This window comes from Lichenostomus cassidix, chromosome 1 (assembly GCF_008360975.1).
Source record: "Lichenostomus cassidix isolate B80296 chromosome 1, HeHo_3.0, whole genome shotgun sequence".
Lineage (NCBI taxonomy): Eukaryota > Metazoa > Chordata > Aves > Passeriformes > Meliphagidae > Lichenostomus > Lichenostomus cassidix.
This window is the reverse complement of record NC_139479.1, coordinates 21,494,295-21,515,802: the sequence shown is the minus strand read 5'-3', so window position 1 is coordinate 21,515,802 and position 21,508 is coordinate 21,494,295.

Genomic DNA, 21,508 nt, shown 5'->3' with positions numbered 1-21,508 from the left:
GAATACTTGAAACATTCTTTAGTGGTGGCCTTTTCCTTTATTCCTTTACCACCACTTACTACTGGGTGTAGGGTCTGTTTGGTTTGCTCTTGGGGCTTTTTTCAACTATGAGCTATACCTAAAACCTAATGTACAACTAAACACATGGGGTTTGTTTCTAGATAAAATCAGTGGCTAATTCATTCAGGCTCATTTCACCTTTTTCGTCTTTGTATTTCTTTCCTAGTCATTTTATCACATATTGAAGCTGGGGGCAAGATCTTACAGGATAAAAATAATTTATCTCCCCTTTCTCTTGTAGCAGTCACAACCACATCCCAAAAACCTCTGTACCACAAACAGCACACAATACCATGCCAAACTGCCCTTGTGATTGTGATGTATCCGCTTCTAGGTGGAATAACACCTAAAAAATAGTGAAAATCTAGAAAATTAAAATGTGATTTTTATTTTTTTTTTGGTGAATCAGTATGAAATTCTTATGTGAATCTGTCCAAAAGAAATAAAAAAAGAACAAGCATTTGGCCCATTTCTTACTTTTCCTCACTGATGTGAAATCTTTGAACAGATCTGTGTTTGAACAGATCTGTGGAGCTTACTCCTATATTTGTCTCTAGAAAGTTTATGCAAAAATAAATTTCAGAGACTTTGCAATAGCTTATGCTGATCAGCAGAATTATTTCCTGACATTGTGGAAAGTAACATGTCATGTCAGCATTTTAAAAGAAATGCTGAAGACCATTTTTTGTTTATCAAACTGCATAATTAACAATTTGTGTCCATTGGTGCATCACTGTGAAGGAAATCTCAAATTACATGAGCATACCACTGTGAATTGGTATTAAAAGACTGTAATGAAAGTGTTTGTGGATTCTTTTAATGGAGGTAATCTAGAATAGGAATACAGATAATTAAGAAAGTATTAGCATGGTGTGGTGCTAAAGTATTTTCTGGTCATCTGATATGTAAAAATACCTTATTCATAAATTTCATCACAACAAAAATGTTACCTTGAAGAAATTTTCCATCAGATCAGTCAATATTTGAAAGATGAAATTGGTACCTTTATTTTAATACTACTCGATCAAGTCATGTTTTACAGCAGGCCATCCAGTAATACTAAAACCTAACAAGGTGTTTACCGTGTAGCCCAAATGGAAAGTAGATATTGTAGTGATTCAAACAGAGAAGCCACCAAAGCTTGAGGTTCCTAACTGGAATTTGGAATTTGAAATTTGGAAATAACTTGGATCAATTAATATATTTTTCTTAGAATGCACTTGTAGAAGCAGAGATAATTGCATATATCAAGAACTTGAACTCTAATGATGTTTATATCAACACAATTTTAATCTAAGTCTTTTGCTGCATTCAAAATGATTGGTAGTTATTTAAACCAGTAAATATATTCCATGGGGCAAGGGACATCCCACCAACTACTGTGGGATGTCCCTTCCTGCTCTGTGTTAAACTTATCTACTTTAAAATGAAGTTTGTAGCTCATGGACCCATTGACCAGTTTTTCTGGTTCCTGTAATATTTTTTGGGATGCCCTTTAGGTCTTGTCTTTATTGAGCCCATGCACATATTCTTATAAAGCTGGCATTTTTTTCTAGTTTTCCATTTTTTTGGCAAGTTTTCCTGTGTCTTGCAGCACGATGTAAAGCCCAAAGTCTGCTCTGGTAATCCTGTAATCCTTTCGGGTAAAGGGTTCTCTCAGTTTGGCTCACAGGATTTGCTTCTGCTGACTTTGCTTTGCATGTGATAGGATTTATGCTGAGGACACACTGTTGGGCCTTTCTAAGGGATACCTTTGCCTTTCAAAACCTGAAGCCAAAAAAATTTGAATACTTGAAATGTTCTTTAGTGGTGGCCTTTACCTTTATCTCTCTACCACCACTACCTACTGGGTGTGTTTGGTTTGCTCTTGGGGCTTTTTTCAGCTATGAGCTATATATAAAATCTTATGTACAACTAAAGGTGAGTGTATTACTGAAAAATAGCCATCAGTTTAATAATTTTGTAAAACTATTTCAATAACAAATAAGTTGATAGGATTTGATGGCAATTTTTAATGTTGGGTGAAAATGTATTACTAAGAAGCCAATGAACTGGCAAATTATTCAGATACTTGAAAATACAGAAAAATAATAGTCCATCTGTGTTATCAATATTTTTTCAGTTGAGGGTAATTTGATAGCATATAAAAATAGAAGAGTCATGATGAACCTTAGTCTATGAAGAATATTTGTATCACAGTATGTTTTACCTGTTGTAGCACTAAACAAAGGACCAGCTTCTACCTTCACTGTGCTCTACATGTTGAGTAATCACTGAAAATTACCATTCTATGCTCTGTAGGAATTGAGATAAACATACGGATTAGAAGGTATTTAGAAATATTAAAATATTCTTGTGTTTGTCCTAAGTAACCCCATGAAGAGAGAGCATAATGACACACTTATAATTCAGTATAGAGACCAAAGCTGACAACTGTTCTGAAGCAGAATGCGTTACTATTCCTCTTCTAGGAATTCTAGCAGTTTTATTCTTTTCCTGAAAAATTAGTACCACTGAGCTGCATGATATGCTGAAAAGCTACTTAAGGTTATTACCATGGTTACAACTACAGTTGTAGATATTCAAGGCTTTTACCCAATAAGGGTCTGTTATATGAAAAAGAAAAGTTATCTGGAGTGTTGAGGCTTTTGTTTAAAATTCCACTGTAAATGATAATAATAAATAAACTAAAACCCTTAACCCAATTCTTTTAATTTCTGAATTTTGATCACACTGTTTCACTTCAAAATTCTGATGACTCCTGTAGACTTCAAAGAACTGAGCTTCAAGAAATCCAAATGTAAGGGTTTTTTTTAACTAGATTAGAAATTATGTTACATACTTTGTGAAGAGTGGGAAAACTTTGGCACAATTCCTCCAATAAGAAATTTAGATGGACTTCTCAACCTCATTTTAATCAACTGAAGAAAATAGGTAATTTTAGGGTATGAGTCACCTTATCCTCAGTTAGAAATCAGGTTCATCAGGTCTGATGAGCTACACCTCAAACTGTTTTCCTCCATTAATTATAAAGACATTTAAGACAAGATGTTAAAACATAGACAAATAAATCAGATTTCTAGCATGAAGTGAAATGACCTCCATGAAACTTTGCTTCTGCTTGAGGCACATGCTGAATACACTGTCTGAGTTCTGGAGTCAAAACTTTCATAAGTGCTATTTCTTATTAAGATGAGGTAGACAAATTGTTTTTGTGTCCCACTTGTTTGGCATTAGGTCAGTAGGGGGAAGTGATTCAATTCACTTTACAGCTTATGGTCATACCCATTTGTTCCTACTCACTGGTCAATAGGATAGTCAATTTATTCAGGAGCTAAGCACACTTCAGGCAAAAACGAAAAACAGTTATAAGAAATATGATGCTATAGTTTAAGTGATAGGACATTCTTTTAGCAGACAGATGCTTAGCCAAATGTTCTAATAAATTTTTAGTATTAAATAGTCAGCACTGTTGGGGTTTGTTTGGCTGCTCTGCAAAAGTAGAACCAAGCAGTGTCAAAAGCCAGGTGTGAATATTAGACATTTGAAAAATAAATGTTTATTTCTTTATGAAGGCACATACATGTGTGAAAAAGATTCAGCTCTGTTGGACATAGGCTGTTCTAAACTTATCCTAAACAAGTATTTTGAAAGACTTATAGATAAACTTACTATCAAATATTCCTAGGGACTATAGAAATAATCAAGTAATACATAAGCTAACCAAATTTTAGAATTGGCACCAAAAATTGCTCCCATGCGTGATTCTTGGCATTAGGCAGATTAATCTGGTAGTAGTACATTGTTGACACAACCTGTTATGTAACCCAAAAACATAATTAAGAAAGGGAAGATTTAAGTTAAAGGACTGCATTAGAAAAGTGGTGGTGATTTTCTCAAGTTTTTGGACTGACGGGCCATATCCAGGTGTATACTCTTTCAACTTTTATAAACAGAAACCTAAGTGGATTATTCAAAGGTAGACAGTTTCAGTTAGACTGGATGAGAAAGTAAGAAATCTAAGAAATGTTGCTTTTCAAACACAAAGATAATTTTCCTTTATTTGTATCATTTATTTAAATAGGTAATTGCAAAAATATGGAAATACCAATAAAATTATGATATATATGTGAAATAAATTATTACTTTTGAAGTAAAGTTTTGTTTATGAGAAGCAAACCACTCTTACTTGCTAGAGATATCTTTAAGTGAATGTGTGTACTGCACACCCAGAAGATCTAGTTTCCCTTTTGGTAGAATTTTAAAAATGTTAAAGGATTACTAAAATATCTTTCCAATCCATCTGTATGATGATATGGAACAGAATTTGTAGACAATAGAGTTCTCAGAAATACAAACCAGCCAGTTTCTGAAGTGTGGTTTATGTCATATATGGACTAACAAGGTCTGCCTGCAAAGCAATCCAGTTAAGCTAAACTGCAGATGGGTTTGCACAAACCAATAGGTTTCACTTTTTCCTAGAAACAGTTGACATGAATGTGGATTATGGTTAGTTACTCAACATTTTCAAACTGAGCATATCAAAGCTCAGACAGGGAGGCAGATAACCCATAATCCTTCCTTTTATGACTCCATCACAGAAAGATACAAGTATGATATTGCCTGAAATGAATACCTTAGTTACTGAGGCACTCTGCAAGTCAGAATTCTGTGACCATTCAAATTCAAAATGAGAACATAAAACTCAAGCTTTCAAAACCCAGAGCAAGTGGGTTGTTTATAAGACTACTACATAAAGATTTTCTATAGGGCCATAACAGCAAGCAGCTGACATTATTTATGATCAGAGTCACTAAGTCTTGAAATAGCTTAGGCAGTACTTTCTGATGTTGGGATACAAAGTGGGAAGCAAGCATACCTATCCAGAAAATTTTATTACATCTGAGTATTTACGTTTGATGGAAAATTTTGGAGTTGGCAAAAATACAGATCAGCAATTGAAAGAAAGTGAGTAGTCTGGATTGCTGTCTGAAAAAAAAAAATGTATTTTTAGGAGAGAGTAATGCAGAATGCATCTGACCTATTTAAAAAAAAAAATTAGTTAAAAAAAAGATTGTAGAGGGTTGCCAGTGCTGTAACTCTGTTTTAGGATCCCAGGATTACAAGTACAAAGACTATTGACAGAATATAATGCTGCAAAGTTTAACACATTTCAGTAGTATTGACCCTGTTATATAATTAAAATTTCTAAGGTCTGTGTGGTTGCAGTTATACGTCTGATCACATTCACCAAAGGTGTCAGGTTTATTAGCTACTTTAACTAATAGTAGACATGGAAAGTCACACACATACAAAAAGTACTTTAAGAAAATCACTGGCATTAAAAATCCTGTTTATGAAAAAATAGTTTCATCAACATATTATTCAGAGTTAAACTCAAAACATACAGAGAGCTGTAAAAGACAAAGAAATTAATTATGTATGCTAATTTTTACATTTATTGGTCCTTGTGCAGTGTGGCAGGATTGGGAGTGGGGTCAGAGAAGAGCAGAGCTTCTAAACACACATGGTATCTTAATCCAATTGCTGCTATGATGATAATCCCTCTACTGCAAAAGTGGCATCTGTCTATCCCTTATGGTTATGTGAAATATGTCCCTCCTACTCGAATTCTTGCATTTTGACAGATTTTGCTTTGAAATTCAGTTTGGTGTCACACAAGCCACATCAATTTCTGCTTTTCTTAACTCTGCATTTTGTACTTAAACCTGAAAAACTTTTAGTTTAAGAGGGTGAAGAAAAGGCTCTGGATCCCAGATGCTGACATGATTTAGAAGCAAATAGCACAGGTTCAAGGACAGGCAATGAGCAGCATGGAAAAGTTTCATGAAATTTATTCCAAGAGAATCAAATCCTGGTAGGTATCCACATGTCTCCTCTGCCTGTTATCCCAAAGATTTCACAGAAATAAAGTGAGAAATATTGTGTGATACACTTTCAGGAGAGAAAGGTCCGTTTTATGAAATATCACTGTAAACTTTCAGATTAATTCTTGACCTACTGCTGCTTTCCTCTATAAAGAAATGACAGCCTAAGGTAAGTAGTTGTTGAAGTATGTGTTTCCCATTTCTCTCCTATTTCCCATTGCAATCCCCATTTTTACAGTTCTTCAAAATAAGCACAGCATGTCATCCCTTCATAGATTAGAAGAGACACGCTGCATGTTTACTGCTGTTATGCTTTACAAGTTCTAACTCTTATGTCCTTCACTATTCTCTTTTCTTAGAAAAAAACAGCAAATAAGAGACCTAAAAACTGTTACCAGTGAGAGAGGTTACCAATATTATCAGTGAGTTTTCATTGCACTGGTGATTCTGATGACTTGACTGCTAATCTCTAATTGGAAACTGCCATGGGAGATTCTGAATGTATTCCAGCAACAGGAAACCTTTCACTGATTTCAGTAATGTATTTTTTAAGAGAGAATGCCAAAAGCAACCTTTTAAGAGGAACTTTTTAAACCTTTTTAGTGGACCTTCATTTAAAAATAGCTAGAATAATTCTGGTTTTTTCAAATGTTTCTAAAATATTAAAAAAACTAAAGAAGTCCTCTAACATACGTAATTTTTTTCTAAAATTTAATTCTTTATTATGCATCAGACAAATTATTACGAAATTTATAAAATAATACGTGAACTCTTTAACAGAGTTCAAACAAATTGAACTAGATTATTACCATTCGATAACCCAACAATACTGCTTCTAAGGTACATTTCATGTCTTTAATACTAACTATTAGAAATAATAGGTTATATTTCAAGAATTTTAGTGTAATTAATATACAGTATAAATGTGACAAATACAATTGATGGTACATCTGTACATTTTAACTCTATTGCAAGTCCAATAGGGAACAAAAGAAAAATTGTACGCAAGTATTGCATGATAAATAAAAATCTGGATTGTATTTTTATATTATGTAAAGCTCCACTTTTTCTTTTTTCTAAGAAAAGTGCCTTTACCATATGGTAAATTTTACAAGATGGGATTTTTAAATTTTGAAGATATTAAAATAAACCTTCCTCAGTTTCTTTTTTAATTTTAACAATTAGCTTTTCCATATTTAAATATCCTCATCATACCTTCCTTTAACTAGGAAATGAGGAGGACAGAGACAAATACAAAACCTGAAGAATTTAAGAAAAATAATAAGCACATCAGATAGCAAAGAGGCTCATGAGGACATGATTAGCAGAAAAAAATCTTCGAGGGATAGAGGAACAGTAAGGAAGTAGTGAGGGAAAGTGGGCAAGAAAGATGCAAGTTTCAAAAAATTGCAGAGAAATTAATAAAAACAGACATAACCCATTAAAATTAGGATGCCTTATGATGAAATTAAAAAGAAAAAAAAAAAAAAGCACTTGTAAGTATATATAGTTACTATGAAAAACTGATATAGGTTATAAAAGTAGAGCACAAATAGAATAAGATATCAGTAGATCAGGAAAAAGAATAATTTAAGAAAGGCAAACTAGTGATATGGTAATGTTATGCAATAGATATGATGACATCTTTCTGTGCTACAGGAGATCAAAAAGAGCTAGTGGAGTCTTCACCCAAGATCTATAGGAGACTTTGGCATACACATTTAAAATTCAGTTTTAAACCTGTAATGAGAGTCCTAAAACTGTAACCATGCAGATTTCTTGTGTGTTACAAGAAAAAAATATAAATTCAGTGTAGCTTATGGCTTACGAAACAGAATTATATGTCTTTAAATCAAACCTCACTTTCCCCTCCCTCTTCAATCGTGCGTTTTATTATTCAGTCAGTACAATTTTTACTATAATCATCTTCAGTTGTTTAAGGCTCTGGCTTTTCCCCAATATGCTTTCACAGCCCTTTTTTGGGTAAAAATAAAAAAAGAAATCAAGAGTGAAAATATTAACTTTTTATATTTTTCTTTCCTCTACCATGCAGCACACATTTGCTAGGTAAAGAGCTACATTTTCTTCAAATGGAAAAAAAAGGAAATTCACAAGTCCAGTCTTCCAAGGCAGATTGAGAAGCACCAGTCAAGACAGTATTCTCAGCATAAGCACTCTCCATCTCTTCGCCCATTGACAATGGATTATGGTATATTCAGGATTGCAGTAGCCTGTGTCATCTCAGGATAACCAGTACTGCAATGGCCACCATCACACCTTTTTAGCTCATGGAGCCATTTGAGACACACACCCTCATAATTTCTGCTTGGTTCAAATTACGTGATCTGTACTACGACCAGAAACTTGGTTTTAAACAGCCAATGCACCAGTAATTTCAGTATCTGATCTTCTATACAAGCCTTTTTTTGTCATTATTATAATAGAGTGAAGGAGGGGAGAAGTTTTATATAGTCTCACCAGGGAAAGTGAGGTTAACATACCACAGCTTCTGTGTACCCAGGACATTCACAAGAGAGTGATCAACCAAGACAGAAGGCACTAGAGCATACATGCAAGACTGCAACAGAGTAAATAGTAGATTGGGGACCAAAACGTGCTCAGACTTCAAATATGCATTGTAAATATATCCAGTACAAAAAATTCAGCTCTAGCTCTGGATGGGAGTATATGAGACATTTTACTTTGTAGCCAGAAGTTTAGTATTTTCATTTTGCTCCTTAAAAGAAACTGAATAATAGTAAAAAACAAGCCAAAAAAATGCTCCAAACTCCCACCCAAAATTCCCCAAACCCCCAAACAAACAAACCAAACAGAAAAATATACATAAATCCACACAATCACCAGGACAAATATTTATTGTCTATTGAAAAGCAGTAGCACTTTTTCAAGTATTTTTTCTACCATTAGATCTAAATGCTATTGTTATTTGTAGAAATGTTGTGTACTAAATGCCAGAATAATAAAAATGTGCTGTTTCCCAATTTTGCCAACAAGCTTGACAATACCAATGGTGAAGGTTATGTATTCAGACAACTGTCCACCCTCACCTGGGCTAGACTGCTAATTTGTTTATCATAGGTCATCAAACCACCTTCAGGCAGTGATAGATTTTTGTTTGCAGTTGAGTTTAGTCTGTGTCGATAGGAGAAGGAAAGGAGAATACTTTTATGGTAAAAATGTATTACTGGCATGGCTAATCAAAGACAGAAGATACAAACATTGGTGTTTTAGGGCCCTTGCCTGCCAGTTTGATGAGACTGAATTACTTATCTTAATTTATATGACCTAGATTATATTTTGCATTTCAACACTAACCCAATTCTTTGCATTTCAGCTACCATAGTATGAGCTTTTCCAGCTGGGCTCTGTCAGCCTCTGTTCCACCATAAATCATATCTGCCTTCTCATTCAAAGGTGCTAACTGATGAGGCAGAAATAACACAATCTCAGCTGGCTTTGTGGCCTACTTACAGCACAGCTACAGTAGGAATGAAGATTGCCTCTCTGATCTTTTGGATAAAGCTGTAAAAAAAGTTATATCCCTTTCAAGTTACTGTTTTGGAACTTCTCCAACTCCTGTGACTATTCTTTTCACTGAGTACAGAAAATAATGCTTACGCTGCAAATGGTCAACAAGGTCTTAGAAACTGGTCTTGGAAATACTGGAAATTGGTCCACTGCCATAGCCATGAAGGACTAATACACAGATTAAAAAAGAATTCACTTTTCAACTGAACTGCTTGTTATTTAGGTTAATATTGGAAAAAAAAAATAGCACATTATGTGGCTAAACCTAACATCTCAATATTATGCCTTAAAATTAAACACCAGGATTTAGGGTTTAGGCCAAAAACTATAAAAGATTGAAATCAGACCTGAAGGGGTGAAAGCATGAAATCACTGAATATTTGTCTGCTGTTGGACTGATCAGTACAGTACCTGTGTTCCTATGTTTTATAATTGTCTCTCTCTGGTAATGAAGAAGGTAAAGTAAAAGCATGGAAGTTTCTTCCTAATTCTAAGCTTCAAGTTTATATACATCTTGCCTTTATTCTCTTACATTTTGAGCCAGTAAATGTTACTACATTTCCTACAATCCTTCATTTCTCTTTGTTAGTCTATTTTTAGAGAGAAGGTATGGAAAGAGATTTATTTTTGTTTGTTTTTTTGTGTGGAGAAAAATGTCTTTTTAATGTAAAATGAAGAAATGGTTAGAAGCAAAGATTCACATGAGTACAAACAGTTATCTACATAGACATATATAAAAATAAATAGTATACTCTTCATATATATATGATAATGGGGTTATAAAATGAAATATGCATCTATGATTTTTAAGCTACAAAAGTTCTTTGCGTGACACTGTTTATTCTTTGAGAAGAACCGACTCATGAAACCTCCTCTTTTAGGTACTTCCTGATATGACTTATTATCATGTATATATAGATTCATAACCCACAGGCTGTGATTCTATAGGGAAGGAAAAGAAAAAAAGAAAGCTGGTGAAGTGGCAGAATGTTTGGATTCTGTACTTACTAAGATTTTATCTCAAGTTAATTATTTTTCTGAATTTTTTCTTTCCCTTAGTAACTCAAAGCTCATCTGATTGACTCAAGTGGTTGATCTGCACAAAGATAATTAGCAAAATAAAAGTTATGTGTCTACTGTGACTAGAAGATGACAGTTTGGTGTGATTACGGAAAAGAAACAAATGCCTATCAGATACCCAAGCCATAAAATATGTTCAGTAGAGATGGTTGAAAAAGAATATTATTGCAAAAGGACTTAGGAAGACTTCATCTGGAACATGACATGCAGTTTTGATTGTTTCTGACAGGACAATTAATGTAGACTTGAACAAATGTAGAGAAAGGCTATTAGCATGTTCAAAAGCGTGGATAGCCTTGTGTATAGGAAGAGGTGTTAAAACTTGGTTTGTTCAGTCCAGAAAAATGAAAACTCTGGTAGGATATGACTGTTTAGTATTAAAATATTTGGAATAATATCACAGAGGGAAAAATCTGTTTGAGCTAGAAGACAATGCTGACACAAGATCAAGTGCCACAAATTATACATTAATATATTTTCTCCCTTAATGATAACTGCTCTTATTTCCTATTTTGTTCCTGATTTACTTTATCCTTTTTTTCACTTTGAGTTCCTCCTGAGCATTTCAGAGAGGAAGAAGCAAGACTTTTGCTTCCAGCCATGTGTGATGATCTGTGGAGTGGAATTTTGCCAAGGATGGATTTTAAATAGAAATTGTATGGAATTGCTTGTCATATTCTTTTCAGAGCAGTTAAATTAGTATGTTAGAAATTAGTTTGGTAAACTGGACCACATCTAAACCTCATAATTCTTGTTTCTATTTTGCAGAGTTTCCCTTGATACCTGCATAAGAGCTAAGCATAAAGCTCTGCATACCATTGAGTTGCTCTGCTATTAGTGAACTTTTGAGCTTATTAGTCAAACTGAAAAACCTGCAGAAGATATGCCAAGTGTATTTCATTGAAAATACAGTAGTTGTAGAGTTTTTCCTGATTTCTCAGTGTAATTTTTCTACTGATTGCTTTTCAATTATTTTGGAATCCATAATTCCTTAGAGAAATGTGAAAAATATCACATTGTCTATTTTAATTAATGGAAGTGGGTTTTTTAAAATTTTTATTTTTAATGGAAAGCCTATCCAGAATGTTATATATCATATTTAAATACAAAGGGCAGTGTGTCCAGTGGTGAAACTTCATATTCTCTATGGAATTTCACTTGTGTTTTATTTTGATTTGGAGTGCTACATGAGCTGAGGACATAAAAATGACTGTAGGTTGTGACATCGTTTCCCATCTTCAGTAAAGCTCTGGTAATGTGTTTACACATATTACTGGGTCTGACTGGGATAGAGCTCATTGTCCTCATAGCTATATGAATGGTCCCACATTTTGGATGTGTGGCTAAAACAAGGCACCAGTATTTTGGCTGTTTCTGAATCCTGCTTTTACAGCATCATGGCTTTGCCTCCACCCTTCTCCTCACCAGCAAGTAATTAGGCTGGAGATACACTAGAAACTGGGAGGAGACTCAGCCAGGACAGCTGATCCCAACTGAAAAAAAGGGAAATTCCATACCATATGGCACCTTTTTTAGCAATAAAATGGAGAGGAGGAAAAGGAGATATTTGTAATTTTGGTATTTTTCTTCCCAAGTAGCCATTTCATGCACTGAAGTCTTGCTGTCTAGAATTGGCTAATCATCTGTCTGCTGATGGGAAGTAGTGAATTAATTGCATTTTGCTTTGATTCTGTGCACAGTGTTAGCCTCACTTAGTTAACTACTTCATCTCAATCCATAAGACTTCTCAGCTGCTTTCTACAATCTCCCCGCCCCACGGGAGAGGGAAGTGAGCTGGTTGAGGATCTGTGTTGATGTCTGGCTATGGTCAGTTACCCTTTATAAGACAGTAAAACAAATTTCATCTTAAGTGGCAGGATAGTGTTTCAGAAAACCATAGGGAAATGAAAAGAACTGCACTGCAAACTACTGAGATACCTGTAAAAGACAACAAGAAAGGCTTCTTTAACTCCTTTCTTTCTTTCTTTCTTTCTTTCTTTCTTTCTTTCTTTCTTTCTTTCTTTCTTTCTTTCTTTCTTTCTTTCTTTCTTCCTTCCTTCCTTCCTTCCTTCCTTCCTTCCTTCCTTCCTTCCTTCCTTCCTTCCTTCCTTCCTTCCTTCCTTCCTTCCTTCCTTCCTCTCTTTCTCTCTTTCTCTCTTTCTCTCTTTCTCTCTTTCTCTCTTTCTCTCTTTCTCTCTTTCTCTCTTTCTCTCTCTTTCTCTCTCTCTCTCTTTCTTTCTTTCTTTCTTTCTTTCTTTTAAATAATGTAATATAGGGTACAAGAAATTTCCTTGCTTACAACTGTAAAACAATTTAAAACACTTAGGCTACAGCATTACTCCAACAGAGGTATTAGTGACTATCATTTCGAGATTCCCTGTGGATAAAATTGTACCAGTGACAGAAACTTAAGAAAGGAGAATGCAGAAATGTAGAAATCTATGGGAATCCTAATCTTTCCATACTTTAATAATTCTTGGTGTTTTTGACAATATTTATGTTTGTCTCTGATTTCATCCTATTTTCACTTGCTTTTAGGGGTTCTCCATAATAAACAACCCTCAACTTTTACTCAAAAATTGCAACTAATAATACCAACAGTTAGGAGACATATTTTATAACATTTTCTATGGGAGAAAAGAGGTAGATATCTATATACACACATACAAACACATGGGAAGTCAATATATAGTCAAATTAAATGTTGCACTTCTGAGAAATTTTTGAAGAGGATGAATAAATGATGTGTTAAGTCTCTTTTTGTTATAAAGAGCAATTACAAAGTATAGGAAAAGAGAAATGTTATTGTGTAACCTGAAGAAACTGAACTGGAATATCACCAAAACACACACCAAGGTCAAACAAATGAAAATTTCATGTACTGTGACATATGTGTAAAACACAAGAATATTGTTCAGGGGATTGATCATGATCCCATTTTTAATGCCCAGGAGGATAAGAATGCCTATTCAATGAACACAGGAAAAAATACCTGAAGAATATTAGAATTAATTTTTTTTCAGGTAATAAATACAAAAAAATGCAGATGTTTCCATTCACTACATAAATTTTGGTTTAATTGTTGCCTTCTATATTTAGTATCTTAAATATAACTTACTACCTAATGGTACTGTAGAAAGAAAGAAATATATTTATGATAATTTAATTACAGGCTATATTTTATTTCAAGGGTACAAAAAATAGGAAATAATTGACCTAATGTAGTAAAGAGTCTTACAGCAATGATAAGGAAAGAAAAGAGAGACTTTTGTGTTAACTAGTGTTTCTGTCAGTCAGAAAACAGTTCCGTAAATTCAAGAGAATAAGAAAATTAATACAATATACAGGATTAAATTAAAGATTTAACCATAAAGCCATAGCTTTATATGTGCCACAATTTGATTATTTAAGAAATAAAAAAAAAAATTAAAACCCGCACAAAACAAACAAACAAACAAACAAACAAAAGCCACACAGAAAACCACAGACCAACCAAAATAATATAAACTGCTTATAGGAAGGATCTAACTATGGTCACAACAGCAGACTATCCCCTATAACCAGCTGGATTTTTCCGGTAAATTTCTTCAGTTTACTAAAGCTTAGAGCTTGAAGCATTTCCTTTACTAGGATTCATAGATACACAAAACAGACCCATATTATTATCATACACATAATTAATATGAAGAACACCATGGAAGAAAGATTTGTGTTGGAAGTGAGCATTGCTACACCTGAAAAATGAGATGCAGCTTTTTTCTTTTTTATTTTAAAAGAATGCTGTAATATGAATGAACTAATGGACAAAAATGCAATTATATAACTTAAATAATTTAGCTGGTCTGGGTGATTTTGTCAGAAATTAATTCAGAAGCAATTTTATGAGTAGCTCTGCTGTCTTCTGTAGAAAGATCACATTCTGCAGAAGGTATACACTGGAATATGCTTTAACTACAACTACAAAAGCACTGTTCAGTGTGTTTGATGTTGTTTTGGCCTGTTGGTGGCTTGGGTTGTTTTATGTTTTCGTTTTGGTTTCATTTTACTTAAAGCAGGTTTGCTAATCCCTGGAGCCTGCCTTTTTTACTTATTTCTTTACTTATTTCTTGTCTTGTAGTTGAGTACTCAATTTTCATGTGGCACACATGTAGATCACATTAAAACTGAAAATGGTTAGTTTAAATAAGCAGAAACACATAAGGTTTTGCTAAAATGTGACATATGCATTGGTGGAAAGTTAAATGAACATAAAATGTTTATTCAATTTTACATAACCATGCAAATTTTTATTTAATAATTGTAGAGTTCTTCCTCTATTTTCCCCTTCCTGTTAGCCTCCATCCCACAAAAGAATAGATGACTAGGGAGATGGAGAATACACTGCTTTGTTAGTTTTTGTCACAGCCTGGTTCTGTGTGTACCCAAATTCTCCTCTGTTTCCAGCTTTTCTAAATGAAAAAGTTACTGCTCATGTCCTCAAATATTATATGAGGTGTGTTTGCAATAGTCCTCTAATCTATTTCAGTCAAAAAGAAGTGGGCTAGCTTAAATAATTTAAAGAATAGCTACCCTGACTGATTCCAACTGAAATGAATTCAAGAGTGATTGCATTAATAACCCTGCCATAAAATCCATGAAAGTTCAAATCTGCAACTGAGGGGTACACACACAACACTAGTTTTTCCCTGGTGTACCTAGAACAAGAAGTAGTCATGTTAATTGGTGCACCACTGGTGCCCCCTCTTTCAGTTAGTGAAATGACCCAATTTCTGAACAAATTAAAAAAAAAAAAAAAATTAAAAAATGCTCCCACATAGTTCAAATTATCTCAATTTAGTTGTTCATAGGCATAAATCTTATTTGTTTCCATGATCAGTGACTGTCATTCAGTTCCCAGCAAACACAGGAAACTGTGATCTTTCAGTAACATGACACTAGGGAAAGTCAATTTCAAGGTGAAAAACTCCTCTGGGAGGAATGCTGTCTTTTGTGTTCATTTGTGATCTGCAGGTGCTTGACAGGAAATGAGCATGGTTGTGGCAGGACTACTTCTCTTTGAAAAATGTCTCAAAGCATTACTGATGGGAAATTTAAAAACCAGGGATCATGTCTGAGCTGCAGTATAGTCCTCAGCTTACAGTATCTGTAACTGTCTATCAAGCTTGAGAACAGAACATTATTTTCATTTCTTCTTCTCTACGCTTTCATGACAGTTTTAAACTTACTTCAACATGAAAGTGGAGAATGAGAACTTCACAAGAACTCCCAAACAATCAAGAAACAAAACAACCAACAGTTATTAATATTTTACCTGAAAATATGTTAACAAATATTATATTATGATAAAATTTGTCATTTTTGCACCTGTTAAGTTCTTCTGTCGAAATGTTCTATTGAAAGATTTTTATATTGTTACTGTTTAATGTTGACACAGATTTTTGAAGAGAGTTTAATATACTTGAGAGAAAAATCTGTTCTTGGTCTCTAACCAATAGTCCATAAAATATTATAAGAACCAATCTAAAACTCTTTGTAACTACAGTGCAATTAAATTTCCAATGTAATTTTTCTGTTGACTTCTAGAGGATCAGTGAGAGTGTAGTTTATAAAATTAAAATGAGAAGTTAGAAGACTATATGGATGTCCAGAAAATGCTTAAGAAAAATTAGATATTTTATTATTAATCATAATAAAATTTAAGTTAATATATTTTAATATATTCGAGGAATGATGACCAGTTCTGAAGCTGCCTATCACCACTAGAGTTTATTTACTTTGTTTTATTTTGTTTTATTTTATTTTATATTATATTAAATGCTGCATGCATGCACATTAGAGAGAAAATGAATATTGAATGAAAGATTTCTAGTTGGCTAGGATATCTTTTTTTCTATCAGCAGCACATGTTAAAGAGTATTGTCTCAGTCACAAAAAAAGAAAATGCCAAAATTTCTGCCTTTCACATTATTAAATCCTCATTACCTCATTAAATCTGCAATTAAACCTTTTTTTTTTTTTTTTTAATAAATGCTCCAGACTGGGTTCTACAGAAAAAGAAACAGAGGTTCTTCAACATGCAAAATGATATATGAAGTGGATTATGTATCTGTATATACATCACATGAAAACAAATTAGATATGAAATATCATAGAAAAATGTTATAGAATTACATTGTAAGTACACAATTCCTTCAAATAACATCAGTTTGCCTATAAATCTCTCCTGTAATGATGTGTTGCTTTGGTGAGTCATTCTTTTGTTCTGAAAGAATAAAAACAAGTAGCATTCATATTTTCATATTAAGAGACTTAGCTAGAAAATTCAAGTCAGTCCACAAAAACAGTCTTTCAAAATCTTAAAATAGCACCCCAAGACCACACACAGGAGGTTGATGTTTAAAGTATGATGATCAAAGTAATTCTTTTAACACAAAAAATCATGTCCTGACAGAAATAAATTGTGAGCAACGGTGACTTGTTGAGACCATATAGCTTGACCTTCTCTTGTTAAATACCAATGTCCTCCAATTTCCTTTTGCTTCTTCCTTCACATTTTAGACACAAAACAGGCAGGTTAGTATGAGGTGCTGGAATAAGTAAAAACTTTCAGTTATTAAACACTGGTGAATGAGATGCTGATGGAAAAATGGTATGATTTAATTCTGCCATTTTGTTTTCACTGTCTTGCAGAATTAGGAAAGCAAATCAATATAAAAGTTAAGAAATCATTTTAATAATTTTTATCAAAACTCCAGAAGTATTAAATACAATTTTGCCTGTTTCTTAATATTAATATAACCCTTTGATTAAAAAAAATAGGTGTTATGATATTGCATTGAGATAGTTAAAAGATAAAAATGCAACTCTTTCAGGAAAAGGAAGTAACAATAGCAAAATGCTGAAAACTATTCAAACTCATTGTTAGCTCCTTAGCATTCATATAGAGTGCAATGAAATTATAAAACTGGTGACACATAGCTATTCTCTGCAGCTTTGGGTGAAAGGTGCATTCTCTTGAGAGTAAGTTGCTGGGACTGTTACATGCAAATTTCAATTGACTACATTCTCTATTAATAAATAACATTTCTTCTGGGAAGCTATTATAATCTTACAAGCATCAAAAACAGTTTTCCAAAAGCCTATTTTTTTGTGCCTTTGGCTCTCCTGGTTAAATGAAAGTCTGTTCTTTTGAAGATTCTTGATGAGAAGATGCTGAGGAAGAAGGATTGTGACATTTACAGAGTCTCTTAGGGAAGTATCCAAGGTAATTATTTTTTGAGTATTGAAAAAAGTGCTTTGAATTCTAGTGCTACTTCACGATAACTATAGAAAAGAATACAAATATTTGCAAAGCAGGGATTCAAAGAAATAAAAGTGCAGAATAGTTTTATAAAATATGTTCACAATCCTTTTGGAAAAACATCAGTGGAGCACATGGTATCTACTTGGATTGTACAAATGTTTTGATCAATAATTAAGAATCTGAAAATATTGTTCAACATCTAAAATATAGGGTATTTCCTTTGTTTTGTGGTTTTTTTTTTCTTAAGCTGATAAAGCAAAATGATTGAGATAAGTTAGGGATGTAATCATTATGGCTTCACAAAGTTTTAAAATATTCTGCTTCAGAGATAATGCAGAGATACAAGATTTGGAGGGGGCTTTTCAAACTACCCTACATTAAATAAATGTCCTAAATTACTCTCTACAGAAACCTATGCTGCTCACAACTATCATGGAAGCACAGGGATCCAAACCTTGTGTATTTAAAGTTAGTCTTTTTAAATATTGATCTCTTTTACACTCCTCCCAAGGGAAATCCTCATTCACTGACGGAAAACCTGAAAAAAGGGTGTTTTATATGAGTTAGAGAGTATAGTTAGAGCACACACTAATTTCACTTTGAGGCTGACTTTTGGGCTGTTGAAAACAGTGGTATGTGATAAATGTGAGAAAATGTGTCCCTTCGAGTTCCAAAATAAAAACAGATCTCAAAAAAAATATATTGAGGTGCAGTGTGTAAAGCAACATTATACTCACTAAGATTTTTTTTTATCATTATAATGCTGTTAAGCCTTAAATCTAGGTATCCCTTTAGTTGTCAAATTCCTTAATAACCATGAAATATACTGTATTGAGGCATGTGAGATTTTTATTTTTCACTATGTGTATTATCAGTACCTACAGAACAAACACAAAAACCCAGCTTTTGCTGCCTAGTTGGATTTCACCTGAATATAAAATATTCTTCCACAAAGATTATTAATTTTGCGTCAGCATGAACCAGAGAACAGTCATTTGTAAACAAACCTGGGATTAAACCGCATTAAACAGATGTTTTTAAAAGATGAGAACCCCAAATATGCTTCACTGAGTTTGTGCAGGTGGTAATTTTTGGTAGCTATGTTTTGGGTTTGTTACTAGGTCTTGGAATAGGGGGATGATTGCTTTGAAACCCCTGGAGAGAGCCAGATGACAGAGTTTCAGAAAAGCTAAGAACCTTTCTAAACAAACACACTCCCTGCAGAGAGAATCAGAGCTGTTGATCTTCTCAGCAAAAACACTACCTAAATGTAGCCACAGTTAATTATATCCTGTTGACAAGAGGCACCTAAAACACCATGCATTTTATCATCATGCAATACAAATGACAAGTTTTGACAAGTATCTATTTGTTGTTTTCAGAATTTGCATTGAATACAGCAAGTGTACTTTAGCTATTATGCCTCAGTGCTATTTAGTCAATCATCCTTTACTTTTGAAGCTAATTCTAGATCACATAAACATGCCCAGATCTGCAGCTTGTGTGATATCAATAAAGGTTTCAGGTCTTAGGCAGAATATTAACACAGTGGTTGTGCCCGAAGCTATCAAACACTTGATTAATGCTTTTACAGTTGCAAGAATAATAGAAATGGGAGACTTTTGTTTCATGCTGTAAATTCATTAATTGCAGGAGAACTGTATCATTGCCCTTCCATTTGGCTATTTTAGCTCTCTCCATTAGGTCTGAATGCTGTTGTTTCCCATTTGAAGAGTTATGGTCTTAGGTGCTGAGTCTAGTATGAATTTCAAAATATGCTTTTTTATCATTGTACAAATACGATTTCTAGCTCAGTGACCTGCTTTCCAAGGGGGGAAAAAAAGAGTTCAAACCCAAACCCTGCTTTCCTGAACCAAGATCTATTTTAATAGTACTGAAAATATGGGTCTGTGGATCAAAACACCATGAAGCAGTATATTTACTACTGAGAGTTAAACAAGAACAGGAAAGGTAAGTCCAGGTAATTTAACTTCTTGGCCTAAAGAATAAAGAGGCATTCTTTCAGAAGAGAAACAGAGCAGGTTAACAGTGGAAACAAGTGCATGGACTCAAGACTTCATGGGCAAGGTAAAGTTAACCAATCCAGAGTATTGTGGTCAATCCAGCACATTATTTTCATGTTCCTTCTGGATATGGAAATTAAAATCTGAAATATACAGAAAAACTGTCCTTAAGAATGCAGATTTATTTCTAAAACATAAGACAGTGAGAATATATATAAGCTTTGTCAGAGAGTTCTAATACATTGGGGTTTTGCTCCCAAAATATTTTTTGGAATTGTTTATTAAAAATGCCATTGTCAAAAGTATTTCTAAGATTTTCTGTCAACATTACCTTTTCCTATTGGTTCTTTTTTTTTCCCCTCTCTATTCTGATGAGAGCAGAAAATTATATTGGTGACAAAGATGACTAAAGGAATAATATTCATGATCAAAGGACCATTTTGAGACAAGAAAACTCAGGCTAACCTAGTTCTTTTTAAGACAGATACTCAGAAAAACAAAGGAAGGGGAAAAATGATAGAGGTACAAGAAATCTTGTGGGATTGCCTTTTACAGTATTGCATATAAAAAAAAAACATAAAGCAAACACTCAAAGTTGAGGAATGTAGCATACTTTACTAATTATTAGTACACTTTCTGTGAAGAATGATGTTCAACCCTTCATTGAGGCTTGAATTTTCTTAAGTAGCAGTGTTGGGTATCACCGTGTGATGGGAAAGGACCAACAAATAGTCAGACAGGCTTTTTTCCCTTTTATTTCATGAGCACATTTTTGTTTCACACTCTCATATACCTTTTACATTACCATGCCTTTTAATGCAAGATCTTCTACTGCATTGCCTCTTTCAACCAGCAGCCCCTCTAAAGCACTAAAGACCTCTCACTTCCTCAGGAAAATTGAAATGGATAGATTAGGCTGACTTACTATGCAACTAGTGATTTTTATCACAGTGAAATTATTGTAAAGGAAGATAAAAGCAAAAGCTAAACCTAAACTTGAAAAAATAATAAAAAAACAAGTGTGTGTATTAAAAAAAAAATCAAATGGATCCAGCAGTCACCTAGAAATAACTTGAGCATAGGCACAGAAGTCAGAGGAGGAGATCTCCCTGTTTCCTGTTATTGCTAGCATGAGCAATTGTCTCTGGAAGGTAAACATGCTGTACACTTATGCAGCAGCAAATTATGCAGTGTGTAAAAAACAATTTTTATCAGAGTTTGTACTCTCCACTAACACAGCTTAAACGAGAAAGGCTGTCCTCCACTGTCAAGCATTGCCCTTGAGATCCTAACCTTCTTTGCTATAGAGCAGCAGGTGATTCTCCTTTGTGTCCTTCTAAAAAAATAATCTTAACTGAAAGATCAGTAAGATGGATATCTGTCAACTTATAAATGGCACATGCAAGTCTACACCTCCAAAAATAAAATCAGCTTCCCCAAGCATTAGCATTCAACTTGTTCATGTTTTATCACAGAAATATATTTAATACGCTAATATATTTCAACTAAATCTCACCCTTTTTAGCTGAATGTGTTTTTAGTTTTGGCCAGGACTAAAACTATTGTCAAAAATAATTTGCTCCAGTATTTCTGATGGGGATCAA